The sequence below is a fragment of the Mytilus californianus genome, unplaced genomic scaffold (assembly GCF_021869535.1).
Source record: "Mytilus californianus isolate M0D057914Y unplaced genomic scaffold, xbMytCali1.0.p SCAF_4, whole genome shotgun sequence".
Classification (NCBI taxonomy): domain Eukaryota; kingdom Metazoa; phylum Mollusca; class Bivalvia; order Mytilida; family Mytilidae; genus Mytilus; species Mytilus californianus.
In genome coordinates this window covers 93905287-93916364 of record NW_026262690.1, presented here as the reverse complement: position 1 = coordinate 93916364, position 11078 = coordinate 93905287, and the positions used below count along the sequence as shown (strand labels likewise).

The 11078-nt window shown below is 31.9% G+C and overlaps 1 protein-coding gene across 1 annotated transcript in view; it reads left to right on the top strand.

Annotated features, from left to right (window-relative positions):
* LOC127698854 (aftiphilin-like) overlaps positions 1–11078 on the top strand; it is a 538231-nt gene that overhangs the window by 511392 nt on the left and 15761 nt on the right. The gene's annotated exons all lie outside the window — the stretch shown is intronic.

The following is an 11078-nucleotide window of genomic DNA, read 5'->3' as shown; positions in this document are numbered from 1 at the left end:
TACTCCAATTAACATTATCAGAGATTGATTTTATTGGTTTATTTTTTTACCTGTCTAAACAAGTGCTAAACTTATATTCAAATATATTTTGTTTATGAGTAACAAATATGATGGTTGTGTCTGATTTCTTTGTGATTTCAACATTTGTTTTGCTTGTTTATTTGTTGAGATTTTTAAGGGAATGTTGTCATTTCTAAAAGTAATTTTATCTACATATTTTTTTACTTTACTTTATTATTTAGAATAATAAGTTTTAATTGTTCAAAAACCAATTAAGTAAATCATATGTCAATATCATTTAGAATATTTTTGTAAATATGTGTCTCATAAGCCAACTCAGTAGCTGGGTATTGTTGTTTAATATATATTTTTATTATGTTATTGTATAATGCACATTCAATATGTGACACGATATTAAAATAAAAAAATATTTTATCTATGTCTGATATATTATATTAATTTCTTACTTTTACTTTTTAATGCTGCGGAAACCCTATAGTTTTCATTTCATCCGTCTGTCTGTAGGTCTGTCTGCTGTCTGTAAAACTCCTAACGTATGTGTAGGATACCGGTAAATTGTAAATGGCATGTTTTTGTGAAAATTTACCTATTCCATTGGAGTTTTTGTTGAAAAATCACAAATTTGGAAAATCAGTTTTCTGGGATATGAACAAAATGTTAAATATAAGTATAAAACCTATTCCAAATTAATCCAAAGTTACAAAAAAACTTCTTAAATTGAGAAAAAAATGTGGTGACAAGTTACTATCTGATCAAAATTCGCAAATTTTGAGAAACTTATTTTTTGTGCAAGGATTTCAATGAACACTGCTTTATGAAGGAAAAAATGAATTGTACGAAGATTAAGTGAGGAGGAAATGCAGATAAATCTAAATTGCTGAGAACTTTTTTTAGAAAATCTGTTTGTACTAGATTTTTTTTTAAATCGAAATAAAGGTATAATGCCTATTCCAAATTGTTTCCCTGTAACAAATATTGATTTGTCTGAAATTCATAAAGAAAAATTTGGCAAAGTACTTTCGTATCAGCTCGACTGTACATAGTTTCATTCCTAAAATTACCGTTCATTTTGTCAACGTATATTATATTTATTGTGTTCAATACCTTTGATTTCCGTTGTATCTGATTTGTCTAATTTTACATATTTGGGATTTTAGTTAATATTGAAGTGTAGACAGACACCGACTCTTATCTTATATGCTCCTTAATAATGTTTTGTTTAGATGACGATTGATGCAGGTTCCCTTTAGGGCAGCGTTTTCAGATCCAAAAGAGATTCATACGTTACGGCGGTATCTGCTCCTAAAAAGTTGATATGAGATGTTACACTATCATTAGCAAATTCATAGTTAATGGGAGATCACTCTAAATTGTTTAACTTTTCAAAATTTTATATTGATATTTGTCTTTTTCACCCATTACAAAATATTCTTTTATGGGTTAAGATTGAAATTCACAATCAGGAGCTAAAATTGTAGTGTTGCATCATCATAAACTTGTGTAGTTGTTATTTGCCCTCAGGGATAATATGCTATTCCAAATGTATTCCCGGTAAAACAAATTGTGCTAGGATTTGATGGAATATTAAAATATAGAATAATACATTTTTCAGAGTGATTCCGGTTCACAACTTTTTTTTTTTAGAAATCACAAAATACAATGTGGATGAAACATACCTTTTGCTGAAAATTTCACATTTTGAGAAACATCTTTGTGTGCTAGAATTTTATCAAAAATTGATACAATGTACAGGTATAATAACATTAACGGTACCAATTTTTCCAAATTCACCAGATGCGCATTTCGACAATAAATGTCTCTTTATTGATGCTCATGACCAAACTATTTGAAAATCCAAAACTAATTAAAACAATGATGAGCTTATTAACCAAAAAGGACAAAAAATATAGCGAAAGCCGGGCAATGAATCCGACCTTTGCATGAGGGAGATATATTTCTTAATTTGAAATAATTTCCAAAATTTTATAACAGCAAATTTTAATAACACAATATCCGTATAATATGCTATTCAAAATTTAGCCTGTGACGAAAATTATTTGTTGGCCAACAGTTTTTTTTAAAAATGGCAGTCATAATACATATTAATGCTCGGATTTTAAAGGGGCATAGCTGTCAAATTCATGTTCACCGATTTGACTCAAAGCTGTCAAACTCATGTTCACCGATTTGACTCAAATTCTCGTATTTGATTTATAACATAATAAAACGGATATATATCCAAATAATAAAAAGTCTAAAATAAACAATTTACGATGCACGGACTCGATAATATGTATCAGCATTTCGTTTGTATTTTAGTCTAGACGCCATCTATTTAACCATCGAGGTAACCTCCGAAGATTGCCGACGGTCATATAACCCGAAATAAACATAAACATAGATATGAACAGATAGCGAACTCGTGCAATTGGATTTTTCTATGTCTGTTTGATTTTATATGATAGGTATAAAAAATATGTTAATAATCGTTTTTACCTGTATAACAATGACTTTTTGTAGATCGAATCAGTCAACCAAATGGTTTACCCTTGTTTCACTTCCAATCTTTTAATAGCTGAACACGCCTAGTTCATGCGTAACCCATCTCTAGCTAAGGGGTTCAGTTGAAGTTCACATGAATACGGATTTAATGAGGTCGAGTTATTCACTTGCAAGTAAATAAATTATTAGCGATGTTTCTTTGATTATTTTGACAAAACTTAACCAAACTGGCTGTTAAAAGCGAATTATTATATCACTATTTCACTTTCATTAATGATTGAACAAAAAAAAATCATTTTTTTTTTTTTTTTATCCCGTAGTTAATGCCCCTTTACAGCTCTTTTCATAATGCTAGCAACACAAAGGTTTGTTTGGCTTGCTTGCTTTGTTTGTATCAATGTTTGCTCAAGCGTTGGAATTAAGATTGACATCTGAAAACAACATAAAAAGGCGGATTTAAACTTGTATACATTATATTTAAATTTGATTGGACATTATCAAATAATCAAATTTACCTATACACAGGTTTAACTCCGCCTACTTATATTGTTTACAGATGTCAATCTTAATTACAATGCTTGAGCAAGCATTTATACAAACAAAGCAAGCAAGTCAAACAAACCTTTGTCTTGCTAGCATTATGAAAAGAGCTGTAACACTCTTTGATATTTATGTAGAACATATCCTTGTCTCTATTTGCATGCCGTGTACTCTCTGAATTTCCATTGGGATGGCCATATAAATAGCTCACCAAAGCTCTTACTAACACATATTCAGCTCATTTTTACTTTTTCGTAACTACAACAACAAAATTACAGATAGGTTTACTTTTTATCAATACTGAAATTTTGAAAACTGTATATTCTCATTGTTGCCAGAAAACTGATATTGGAATTCCGAAAGTATAAATCGTTGAAGAGCAATAAACAAAAAATTTGCACAACAAAAATACACCAAACAGCTAGGCTAAGGAACGGTGGTGCATCGGGACGAAAACCGTAGGATTCAACAATTCTTACACAAGTCTTTCTCAAGTATCAATACTAAAGTTATGTCAAGCCGTTATGAAAAGCACTTGCTACCAGGCTTCTGATACCATTTAGGTCATGCAGTCTACCGACAGTGACATCAACAATGTCACAATCGGCAACTGGGCATACACAATGGGTAAGATTACAGATAAGACGACTTTACTGTGATCAAAGATCTATGACTGCGAAAACGTGTCGCTACTTAATTGAGACACCGACACATCTTAAAACAATTGGTCAACCAATTCATAATGGTGACCGTAAAACTTGTGTCGATTTCAGTCCTTCTTCCTCAGCAGTTTCTGTGTAAGGAGCACACCCTGATAATGAATAGTTGAAATAATAACGTTTGTCAAAGATACTAGTTTGAAGGCGTCATCCTGCTTAAATATCGGGGAGGGGGGGGGGGGGGGGGGGGGGTGAAGTGGGGGTGTCTAGACTAGATACGAAGCAGACCTTTTTCTTTCGTTAGTATCATTTATCTCATTTTCACTAGGATATATGACATGTAAGCACTCATTGAAATATAGGTTATTGAGTGACTGCAGAGTTAGGTTTTTTTCAAAGAATAAGACTGTTGTCATATTAGCGATGTAGAACTTGTAGTACTTTTTGTTTCCTGTGTGCAGCCCAACATGCAAATTATTCAAACATAAATGCAATATTTATCAAATTAAAAACATACATAAAAAAAGGCTAATAAAAATATGTTACAGTATAAACAAATATAACCTTGCCTTTTATAGCCGACTATGCGGTATGGGTTTTTCTCATTGCTGAAGGCCGTACGGTTGCCTACAATTGCTTGCATCCACTTCATTTGAACTTTGGTAGGTAATTGTCTCATTGGCAATCATACCACATCTCCTTATTTGTATATTGACATTTTCACCAAAGAAATCAAAGTCTTATAGTTGATAACATTTGTAGTGGGATGTGAATAACAAGACAATTTTTACACCATTTGCAAATAATACTTTTTCGTTAAATTTTGCATCGAAAGACACCCAAATGACTTTTTGTCAGAGACACAACACATATCTTTACTTTTCAAAAGCATTTTTACAAAACTTGTCAAAATCTATGAAATTTTAATTTTGAGCAATCTTACGCATTTATTTTATTTTTTTTTACATAAGACAGGGTGTTAGTTTTTATTTTGTACCATTTTTCGTTTTGGGGCCTTCTAAGCTTGCTATGCGATATAGGTTTTGCTCATTGTTGATGGCCGTACGATGACCTATAATCGCTATCTTATACATCATTTGGTCGCTGATGGAAAGTTGTCTCATTGGCAATCATACCACATCCTCTTATTTTTTTAACTTGAAATTCACTGAAAAATGAGAATTATTTCATGAAACTAGGAAGAATGCGAATTAAAAACTGGGGTTGATATATATGATATGATGATCTATGAATGAGAAAATAACTCGGGCTATAATCTAGAACACTTTTCGACATGCTGCACCAATATTATGGAACTCACTGTCCGAAAACTTCTGGAATGAAACTTTTTATTCAATTCATAAACTCCTGATAGAGGAGGGATTTACATAGAGCTAGGGAATTTACAGAAAGTAATAGGTAAGTCAGAAAATCATCAAGTTCGTGATCAAAAATGCCAGAGTCGTTTATGTATTTTCTATGCCATGATAATGCTAGGCAATAAAATAACCAATACAAGATCATACAATAACAGTGATATCAGTATCATGTTCCCAAGTACCTGTAATCATTAGTCCGTCGTAATTTTTTAACGTTTGATGATCCTTTACGCCACAAATGTACATTTGAATTAGAGTGGGGCGCACATATTCGCCGGGGACACAATTTCGCCGTTTTATGATTTAGAGGTGTAGAAACTTCAAAGGATTGCTGAAATGGAAGAAATATGCCGGTAAATTATATTTTTTTAACAAATATGATTATTATTTAAACTTAGAAAAAATTTCGGCACTTACCGCAAACAGAGACATATAATACAAGTATCATATGTCTCTGCCGCAAAGGACCGAAAAACGGACAACGATTTTCGGCCAATTACCTGAATGGAAAAAAAAAGATTTCAAAGAAGTATTTCTTAGTAATTCTTTGACTGATTGCCATAAATTTCAGTTCTTTACACCTTTGAAATGTCTGCTATTCATCTATAATGAAATTGATTTGATAAATATTGTTTAAAGCTGCAGTTACTTGGTTTTAAAAAGATGTGTAAAAACGGAGAATATGTGTCCCCCTATGACAAAACATCAGGAAATTTCAAATAGTCTTTAATCTAACTTTTCAGATGAATTTTTTCAGAGAAACACGTTTTCAAGCTAATAAAATTGAGAATAGAAATGGGGAATGTGTCAAAGAGACAACAACCCGACCATAGAGCAGACAACAGCCGAAGGCCACCAATGGGTCTTCAATGCAGCGAGAACCTCCCGCACCCGAAGGCGTCCTTCAGCTGGCCCCTAAACAAATATGTATACTAGTTCAGTGATAATGGACGTCATACTAAACTCCAAATCATACACAAGAAACTAAAATTAAAAATGATACAAGACTAACAAAGGCCAGAGGCTCCTGACAAAAATGCGGCGGGGTTAAACATGTTTTTTGAGATCTCAACCCTCCCCCTATACCTCTAGCCAATGTAGAAACAAGTTGCTTTCTTTAAAAAAAGAAATGCAATCGTAAACCCAAATGCTTGTTTGGCATTAGATATAAGATAATTGTTTTATATCATTTTTGTTATATAAGAATTAGAAACTGACAGTGACTGTTTACAATACTGTTCAATGTGGGGTGAAATATTCTTGTTAAAGGAATAATTTTTTCTCTCCTCTCTCCCGAAAGACATCATGTTAAGTCACCCACTTGATGTTCAATTCTAAGATGCTGGTTTTTGTTTTTAAATTAGAGTTAGTTTTTAGGCTAAAGTTCAAATGCAAATGTGAAGAAATTTAATCAATTAATGATATATGTGTTTCAGAAATGCAATACTTGAACCTGTAAAATAGCCGTTTTTATTGGAATTTGAGATATGTTTATGGTTATTTGAACAATGGCTTGATATTGATCATTATTAAGATCCTTACACCTGCTCTGCAAGGTTTTTTATGCTTAGGGTAGCAAGCATTGGCAATTTTAAGTTCTGTGCTTTGTGTATGCTCTTAAAAGTTTTAGATGACAAACCTCTTTTGTTAAAAACAAACACTTTTAAAACCTTTAACTCGCTTTGAAGATATTTTCCGGATGTCCATTTTTATTTTGATGTTTTCTATATTTTAAATTGTGGGTCATGAAAAAAGGCCTGCAAGTTTAATTGTAAATATATACAATTTGAATCGCACTGTATCCTCTTCACCTTGATGACCGAAACCAATTCATTAAAAAAGATATTTATAGCCTAGACAAAACAGCTTACACCTTGTACTTATAAACAAACAAACAAAATTGAAAACAACAAAAAAACTAACATGGTCAAACCTGAAATTACCACTGATCAGTATACCCATCACCTAAATATGAGTTTGTTTAAAGGTCACATTTATGAACTGTTGTAAGGTGTTCCTTTTTGTCGAGCCTTCGACTTTAGTCGAAATAGCGAGACAAAGCGATTCTACATTCCGTCGGTGTCGTCGGCGGTGGCGTCCACAAATATTCACTCTGTGGTTAAAGTTTTTGAAATTTTAATAATTTTCTTAAACTATTCTGGATTTGTACCAAACTTGGACAGAAGCTTGTTTATGATCATAAGATAGTATCCAGAAGTAAATTTTGTAAGAATAAAATTCCATTTTTCCGTATTTTACTTATAAATGGACTTAGTTTTTTCTGCTGGGAAACAATACATTCACTCTGTGGTTAAAGTTTTTAAAATTCTAATAACTTTCTTAAACTATCCTGAATTTGTACCAAACTTGGACAGAAGCTTGTTTATGATCATAAGATAGTATCCAGAAGTAAATTTTGTAAATATGAAATTCCATTTTTTCCGTATTTTACTTATAAATAGACTTAGTTTTCTGCTGGGATACAATACATTCACTCCGAGGTTAAATTTTTTTTTTAATTTTAATAACTTTTTTATACTATCCTGGATTTGTACCAAACTTGGACAGAAGCTTGTTTATGATTAAAAGCTAGTATTTAGAAGGAAATTTTTTGTTAAAATTTTGTACCTGTTTATCTGTATTTTACTTATAAATGGACTTAGTTTTTCTTCCAGTTAACATTAAATACAGTTTGAAGTTAAATTTTTTAGATTTATAAACTATCCTGGATTTTTACCAAACTTGGACAGAAGCTTCTTAAAATAAAAAAAAAAATAGTATTGAGAGGAATATTTTTATTGATGTTTTTCCTCATTTTTGTTGAGCCTGCGATTTGCAGCAAAAAGTAGGCACTGGGTTCCGCGGAACCCTTACGATTTTTTTTATCTGAACACGATTTTTTCATTAAATATTAAAGGGTGTCTTTTACATGGTAAAATTACACTACTGTCTTATGGTATGTATGTAAATTCTTTTAAACAAGGTGTATTCATAAGCACATGTCCCAAGTCCGAAGCATGTTGTTTAGTGGTTATCTTTTTTTGGTGCAGTTCATATTTGCTTTTTGTTTCTGGTTTGAAGTTAAATTAGATCTGTTTGTTTTTTCCTGTTTAAATTGTTTTATAACAGTGTTTTGGGGCCCTCGGTAGGATGCTGTCCAAATTTTTATGTGAGCCAAGCTTTTGTGTTGAAGGCTGAATTATAACCTATAATTGCGAGTTTTGACTACACTGTGTTTTGATGGAGAGTTGTCTTCCTACCACATTTAAAAAGATATTCCCTGACATTTGACAAATCCATTAAGATTTCGAGATATTGAAATTGAACTGAAGTTGCTTAGTAGGTTTCTTACATTCGGCTATCCTTTTTCTCTCTTGCTGGATAGTTTTATACTGGTCATTTGGGGGCACTGTGTAGCCTACTGATCAGTCATGAGATGGCTCAAAATCTTCTTACACTATTTTACATTTTCGTACTTAATATATTAAAACCGATAATTCATCATCTGATCGTCTTTATGAAATAATAATTATTTATTTTTATTTTGACGAACATTTTGAAGAGCATTAATTACTACAGGCCGAACATATAGTTAGATAATCTGTTCCCTGACCAAGATAACTATAAATAGAAATTAATTTTTCTTATCTCTGCCTGCATCTGTCATCACTCGGTGTCTATTAATTAATAGACATTTGATAAGGAAATAACGTTGCAATATTTAAACAAAGAAAATTGCAATTTTAAAGAAAATAAAAACTATTCAAGGACGTATATCAATTTAGATTATATACGTCCTTGGTCTATCCTAGACGTAAAATTTCAATAAAGTGCATGAAGACTTCATTTTAATTCCAGTATTGTCCTTTAGATAGTCCTACAAGGACGTTGAGGTATGAAAATTATGAAATAGCCTGCTTCGTACATTATGTACATTTTCCCGACTCGGAATCTTAAGTGAAATGCTAGTAATACTTCTTTTATAGATTTTAGTTTTAACAAATCTCGTTTCGAATATAAATCGCATTGTTTACGTGAAATCTTATCTCATATCTAAACACAGCTGGTTTCAACGTTTGACTCTAATTAGAATTACTACGCGTATATGTAAGGTAAATATTAGCAGCTTGTAATTGCGTGCAAGGAAGTATTCAAATGCTTATTAAAGTAGCTTGCGTCATAATAAATTTCGCATCATATGTAACATATCTCGATAGCAACTTTAAGATGCTAATGATTCAACAGGTCAAATAATTAGCCTGGCATCCTGGTCCAATCATACTGCGTCGATAAGCATGTAGCGGAGCAAATAAGTAGCCAGGCATGACCCCAGGCTAGTCAAATAATAAGCTATTGCGCATGTATATGAAAGGTGGCCATAGAAAGAAACAGATGTATTCCGAATAACATCCGGTGTTCCGAAAGACTACGGACATCGTCCAATATATACTGCGTAAACCCTACAACAAACGTACAACAGTACGCACAGTAAAACTCAGTTTAAGAGAAGTCCGAGTCCGATGTCAGAATAGGAAACAAAAGAAAATAAACAAAATGACAATAATACATAAATAACAACAGACTACTAGCAGTTACTGACATGCCAGCTCCAGACCTCAATTAAACCAGAGACATACAATACAATATATTGTATTATATGTCTCTGATTAAACTGATTGAAAGATTATGTCTTCATCATATGAATATCAGGCACAATCCCTCCTGTTAGGGGTTTTGTATTATACCATCATAAAATATATGAGAAGAACATAACCCGTGTCATGCCAACAACTGGTTTTAGAATAAATATGTTTAATTCCGATGCAAAGACCCTATAAGCGAATCAATATTAAAGCCAAAATATGCAATCTTTAATGACCTGACAACAGAATCGTAACTATATCCCTTCTTAATAATTCTGTTTAAAGGTTTTATTAGCTTTTGATGTGAATACTGACATTTTTGTGCTTTGTAAAGAATATTACCATAAAAGATTGGATGTGAAATACCCGAACGTATAAGATGTCTGCATGTTGAGTTATATTTACGAATGATGTCCTTATACCGATGATAAAATTTAGTAAATGTTTTGACTAGTTTATGATATCGAAAACCCTGGTGTAATAATTTTTCAGTAATACATAAATTTCTCTCGCTAAAATGTAATACGTTGTTACATACACGAGAGAATCGTACAAGTTGAGATATATAAACACAATAAGATGGTGACAAGGGAACGTCACCATCTAAAAATGGATAATTAACGATAGGAAATGAAAAATCATCTCTTTTATCATAAATTTTTGTATTAAGCTTCCCGTTAATGATATAGATATCAAGATCGAGGAAAGGACAGTGGTCATTGTTAGTATTAGCTTTATTTAAAGTAAGTTCAACAGGATAAATTTCTTTAGTATACATACTGAAGTCGTCATTATTGAGAGCCAATATATCATCCAAATATCTAAAAGTATTGTTAAATGTTTGTATCAGATGTTGTTTCGATGGGTCTTTGCTGATTTTAGTCATAAATTGTAACTCATAACAATACAAAAACAGGTCCACAATAAGTATAATAACATTGGAATTCCGATAACTTGACGATATACGGAATCTCCAAAGCGAACAAAAATGTTATCAAGTACAAATTCAAGGGCAGATATAGTGTATCAAAGCATGTCCAATTGACATAGCTCTTTTGTTTGTTGTTACTAAAAAATGACCTAAAAGAGTTTGAACATATGTATTCGCATTCCGACTTTTTAAATGCCCATTTAATTAGGTGTGTGAATTTTTTCTTAATAAGAATATGAGGCAAAGTGGTATATAGGGTAGAAAAATCAAAACTTTGAACAGATTCAAAATCACCAATATATGCATGTAATTTATCAAGTACTTCCAACGAGTTTTTGACACTCCAAAAGTAGTTAATTCCACTATTTTCAAAGGCCTTATTTGAACAATTTATTATCAGGTT